The following is a 5,655-nucleotide window of genomic DNA, read 5'->3' as shown; positions in this document are numbered from 1 at the left end:
CGTGCCCAGGGTGTGCAGGGCAGACCCTTCCCCACCCCGGGTTCGGGCAGAAGGAGGGGGGGTGTCTGTGCTGGCCGCGGAGCAGGGATGGGGATGCTCCCCCATCCCGCGCCTCCCTTGCTCTGCTGGCGTGTCCTCAGCCCTAAATCACTGTTTTGCCCCTCTCTGGGAGCCTCTGTTTTGCGGTGGGCAGGTCCAGTCATGCTCAGGTGAGCCTCAGGTGAGGCGTGTGCAGCACGCAGGGGTGGGCAGAGCGGCCACTCGGGGTGCAACAGGCAGCAAAACCCCGGATCGCTGACCTGCTCTCCTTGAGACCACTGAGAAACAGCTCTGGCAGCCAGAGCTGAGCTCCAGGGTCCCTCCCGGGGACACTCAGTCACCCACGGAGGGAGCTCGGTGCCTGTGGTACAAGGTGCTGCGTGGACAAGTGTGAAAACGTAGTAGCACTGCGGCTATTCCGGGAAACTGCTGCTAAAACTGGTGCTAAAGCTGGTGCTAGAACTGCTCCTAAAGCAGCCCAGGCTGGCAGGGACAGGACCATGGCCCAGCACGGCCCCCTAACGGAGCCAGGAGTGCCACCCGTGCCCTGCACCCCGAGCCGTGGGACCTTAATCCTCCAGCACTTCACCCTGAAAGGAAACTCAGAGGGTTTTTTTCCCCCCAGTCTCCCCCCTAAGCCCTGACTTGCGTGTTTTTAAGTGTTTCTTTCTCTTGGGAGGTCTTAAAATCCACCCCCCTGCCTCGTTTCCTTGGTGTTCCGTGTTTGCCAGCTGCCCCTGGGTTTGCTGCTGTGGCTTTTTCCCGGGAGATGCAGGAGCTGTGGAAGGGGCAGGATGCAGGGAGGAGGCACCAGAGCAGGGAGGGCAGCAGTGGCAGGACCTCAGCGGACAGTTTCCATCAGGGATTAGTTAAAAATAGCCGGGAATGCACAAAGATCTGGCACGTGGCTCGCAGAGACTCTCCTGCACGGGGGCTGTTTGCTCACGGAGAGGAGCCCCACCAGGAGCAGGAAGGCTCAGCTGGCTGAACAATTCCCAAATCCTTCGTGGGAAGTGCTGAGTGTGCTCAGAGGTGGCCACTGCCCGGGTTTGGGGAGGCAAATCCAGGGGCAGGGGCTGCACAAGCTGTGCTGGGGCTCCTGCTGGCTCCTCTCAGCAGCATTCCCTTCCCATTCCTGTCCTTCCTCTTCCTCACAGGCAGGAGTTTTCCCCCTGGGCTAAAAGATCTGCCTTTATCTCCTCGTGGCAGCACCAGGCCTCTGAGGAAGCAGCTCCCTCCAGCAGAGGGTAGCAATGCCTGTGCACGCTCCCAGATAAGAGGATTTTTAATGATTTACAGAAGAGCCTCATCCCCTGAGCCTCTGACTTGTGGAGGATGGAGCATCCCTCCCCCCTGGGCACTGGCAGTGCTCGGCTCTGAGAGCTGGAGGGGAGCTTTCTGCCCTCTCCCTGGAAAAGCAGAAGCCTCCCAGACGTCCCTGCAGAGATCCCAGGAGCTGTTGCCATCGCTGTTCTCTCAGTTATTCCACGTTTCCTAGATGCAGAGCCGTGGATTTGGCCACTTGCCTAAGCAAAGAGAACCCTGTCAGAGGTTCTAGCTCAGGATGCCAGTTGGAAAGAACATTTAGATATTTAATTGCCCTTTTTTTTTTTTTTTTCAGCCAGCCAGCAGCCAGGACTGTCTCCACAGAGCTGCTCCTCCAAAACCCAAGTGCCTGTGTTTGGCTTTTTTAAACAATTTAGCGACGTCTCTCTAAGCCAGTTAGGGATGATCTCCTTTAAAGGTTAATTGAATATTCCTTGCAACTTTGATGTACATTTCTCTGTTGAGAGAATTGCTCTATTTGGCAGCCAGGCATTAAAGGGGTGGTTTTCACCAACGGGCCAAGTCTGAAAAATAGAGGAGGAGGAAAATGGGAAGCGAGAACTGAATTTGTCTTGTTGGTTTTTGGGGTTTTTTTCCCCCTTCTGCTGCTGCAGCAGCATTGAAGCAGAGCAGGGATAGGGGGATAACAGCCTGGGAAACAAGAGAGGGAGCTGAAGGGTGAGGGGACAGCAGCAGCAGATGCTTTTGCAGCAAGGCCTGAGATTGCAGAAGTTGCCTTTTCTCAGCTCCCACCTCACTGAGCATCAGGCAGGGGAGGAAAATACCCACATTTGGACAAATCCAGGGTGTAACTGGTATCACAAACAGGGAAGGGCAGCACAGAAATAATCAGGTTTGGAGCTCAGCTTTGTGAAGTCAAGCCTAGATTTGACACAGAGGTTAGTTTGCTGGAAGATCCTTAGTTCCTACCCCAGAGAAGTTCTTCCTCTGATACTCCCGGTTTTCCTAAGGGTAAGGACAGGGATTGAGGGGTCTCAGCTGCTGCCAGGGCCAGTTATTTCCCCTCCTGTTCCTCAGACAGTCCCCAGCCTGTGATTTCAGGAACATGCCCCAGCCCAGCCCCTGGCTGTTCATGTCCTCACCTCCCTGGCCATCCCCAGAGCGAGGGAGAGCAGGGCTGGGCACCCTGGCAGGGCTCCTGGTGCCCCTGAACCCAACAAGGCTGAGAGAAACCTGCTTTATGGTCCCCCAGACGCAGCAGGGAGGTGCCAGAAGTGGCACCTGGAGGAGGTGAGAAGGTGAGGGAGCCAAAAGTGGCACCTGGAGGAGGTGAGGGAGCAGAGAGGGGACCCAGCTGGGCAGCCAGGGAAGGTGGGCTGGGCAGTGTGGCCACCAGGAGCACGGGGGGCAATGCCAGCCCTGCTCCTGGCTGCTTTTCAGCAGCCTGGGAGAGGGGGAGAGACAATAAAAAGCAGGAGGATTGCAAACAGAGCCCTGTCTCCATGGCAGCCTGCGGCACCGCTTCTAAATTTTCCCTGAAGGTGGAGAGGATGCTTTTCTCCCCTGTGTGATCCTGGGGGGGGTTGCAGCAAGAAAGGGCCTTAGCCCAGGTGTTTCCTGGTGCCTGGGGAGGTTGGTGGCTTGTGGAAGGATCCCTTGGTGCTCCCATCTTGTCAGAACCCGGGGGAAACGCTCTCTGGCCCTCGTTCCCCCCGTGATTAGGGGGACGGAGGAAGACACGTGCAGAGCCCGTGGAAGCAGCAGAGCTGGGAGGAGAAGTATTTGGGGCTCATCTCGAGTTACACCAAGTCCTGGCTATTTTTAGCCCCACAGAACAAAGCCCTTCCATCAGCTGGACCCCGGGGGAGGTGCGGGGGGGACACCAAACCCAAACCAAACCCAACAGCACCGGGCGCGGAGCTGGGGCTGCACAGGCAGCAATCACAGGGTCCAGGAGGGGATGCCCAGAGAGCCCTCGAGCTGCCCAGAGCCCCCCAGCAGGCAGGGTTTTTGGGTGCCCAGCCCTGGCAGATTGTGTGGGGCGAGGTGGGAAATGGATGCGCGAGGAGGGGCCCGGCGGCTCCGAGCTCAGCTGTCGCCCACCCCGGCACCACCTGCCAGCCCCAGACGGCTCCCAAAATAACCAACCCCGGCCCCCTGCACCTGCTGCCTCGCAGGGATGGGCCACCCTGGGTGGGACCTGCTGGGAGGTGTCACCTCTCCCCCCCCAAAAAACCCTCCCCTGTCAGCAGAGGGGGTCCTGCCCCGCTGGTGCTGTGGCTGTTCCCCCGTGGATCTGCTGGTTCCCGGAGTGGGAGGGGGGTGAATTCACCAGTGAGAAGGTGGTGGCCGTTCCCTGGTGACAGTGTCACCACCCAGGTGTGCCCGGCCAGCCCCCGAACCTGCAAACAGACAAAAGCAGGGGGGAGCAGGGGGGAGCAGGAGCGGCATTTCTGAGTTCCCAATTAGCAGGGCTTTAATTGCAGTATTAGTTGCTCATTAGTGGGAAAAGCCAGATGCTGGGAGGAATTAGCTAAGCTGAAAAGATCTTTCTCTCCACCCCAGGAATATTTAAGTATGTCTCATACAAGTGTTTCCTTTGTCCCCGGAGCATGACTGATATGACTTGTGTGGGTGCCGTTGAATCACTGATGAGCTCCAGAATCCCTGTGACAGGAGGCTGCTGGCAGGGGTGGGAATAAAACTGGGGAGGTCTGGGTGGCACAGGTAGGGTTTGGCATGTGGCTGGGAGCTCTGGAGGGCCCTGGAGTTAATTTAACCTGAAACAGAGGGGGAAAGCACTTGGGCTCTGGGCTGAGCAGGGAGCTGGGAATGCCACAGGCAGGACTGAGGGTGACCTGCAGAAACGTGGGGTGTCAGGAGAGCAAGGAAGAGCTGCAGACCAAGCCAAGGTGGATATAACAGGGAGGCCCAGGCTCCTGGGATATTCCCACTGTTCCCTGCTGATGCTGTGCCTGCACCCAGCCATGCCCGTGGGAACAGCCCCTGTCCGAGGTCAGACAGGGGCAGCAGGGGAGGGGCTGGGGGGTCTGAAGCCCAGCTCCTCACAGTGCTTGGCTTTCCTTGCCCCTGGAGCTGTTTCATCCAAACTGCAGCTCTCTGGGGAGAGCTGAGGCCTTTCAGCTCCAGAAATCCCTCCTTGCCCCGTGCACAGCCACACTGGGCTGGCTCAGGAAGTGATGCTCACACGGGACAGCCTCCAGTGGGCTGGGCAGGGAGCAGCAGCTTCCCAAACAGCCCCTCAGTGGCACCAGTCCAGCTCTGACCGCTGGCTGGGCTGGCAGGTGGGAGCAGGAGGGGCAGGGGATGATGTTGTGTCCCCCATCACCACACTGCTGGGTGACATTCCGAGCCCGAGGATCAGTTCAGAGAATCACAGAACGCCCTGAGCTGGAAGGGACTGAAAAGAATCAGAGTCCAGCTCCTGGCCCTGCACAGACACCCCAGCAGCCCCACCCTGTCCCTCAGAGCGTTGTCCAAACCCTCCCGGAGCTCTGGCAGGTTTGGGGGGCCGTGCCCAAAGCCTGGGGAGCCTGTTCAGTGCCCAACCACCCTCTGGGGGAAGAACCTTTCCCAAATATCCAACCTGACCCTGCCCTGACACAGCTCCAGGCTGTCACACCTCCCCAGCCCAGCCATGACCTCCCCATGGGCTGGAACTCCCCACTGGCTTCTCCTGGGAATTAAACAGCTGCTGGCTGTGGTTGTGACCTTTCAGCCACCAGCAACGAGGTTTGTCTCACTTCTACGTCCCTCTCGGGCTGTGGGACAGAAGGAATAACAACCCACCCCTCTCCCAGCCCGGGTGTCTGCTCAGAACAGCAGGGTTTGCTGCGGAGGAAACACGAGGCTCTGCAGAAACGCAGGTGCTGGGAGTCACAGGACTCTGCTGACACCAGGTTTCTGGGGGTTGAGCAATCGTCTCCGGGCAGGGACAGGAGCCTCTCCCTGCTCGGCCCCAGGGGAGCGGTGGGAGCAGCGTGGAAGCAGGAGCAGTGTGGAAGCAGGAACAGCACGGTGGGTGTGGAGCCCAGACCCTCAGAGCTCGCCCTGCCAACGTGATTCACTGTTAATTTGAGAAATTCCTCTCGTTCCAGGACTGGCTTCCCCAAACAGTCCCACCTACATCCTCCCGGGGATGATTTCACCCTGCTCTCCCAGCAAAGCCACATCCCTGGGCAGGAGCTCCACGCAGGGAAGGGAAGTGCCCGCAGCTCCTCCAAGCCCTTCCCAAAGCTGATGCTGGATTCAGCGCTGATTCCTGGCTTTTCCAGCAGGAGGAAGGGTGACACAAATGCCCTTGGCCTG

The 5,655-nt window shown here is 58.7% G+C and overlaps 1 protein-coding gene across 1 annotated transcript in view; it reads left to right on the top strand.

The window, feature by feature from the left end:
* The window catches only part of LOC103763242 (GDNF family receptor alpha-2), a 216,808-nt gene that overhangs the window by 210,563 nt on the left and 590 nt on the right, over positions 1-5,655 (top strand).

This window comes from Manacus vitellinus, unplaced genomic scaffold (assembly GCF_001715985.3).
Source record: "Manacus vitellinus isolate BGI_N305 unplaced genomic scaffold, ASM171598v3 scaffold_87_pilon, whole genome shotgun sequence".
Lineage (NCBI taxonomy): Eukaryota > Metazoa > Chordata > Aves > Passeriformes > Pipridae > Manacus > Manacus vitellinus.
Note: the sequence above shows the minus strand (reverse complement) of the source record. Positions and strands in the feature narration are given on the sequence as shown.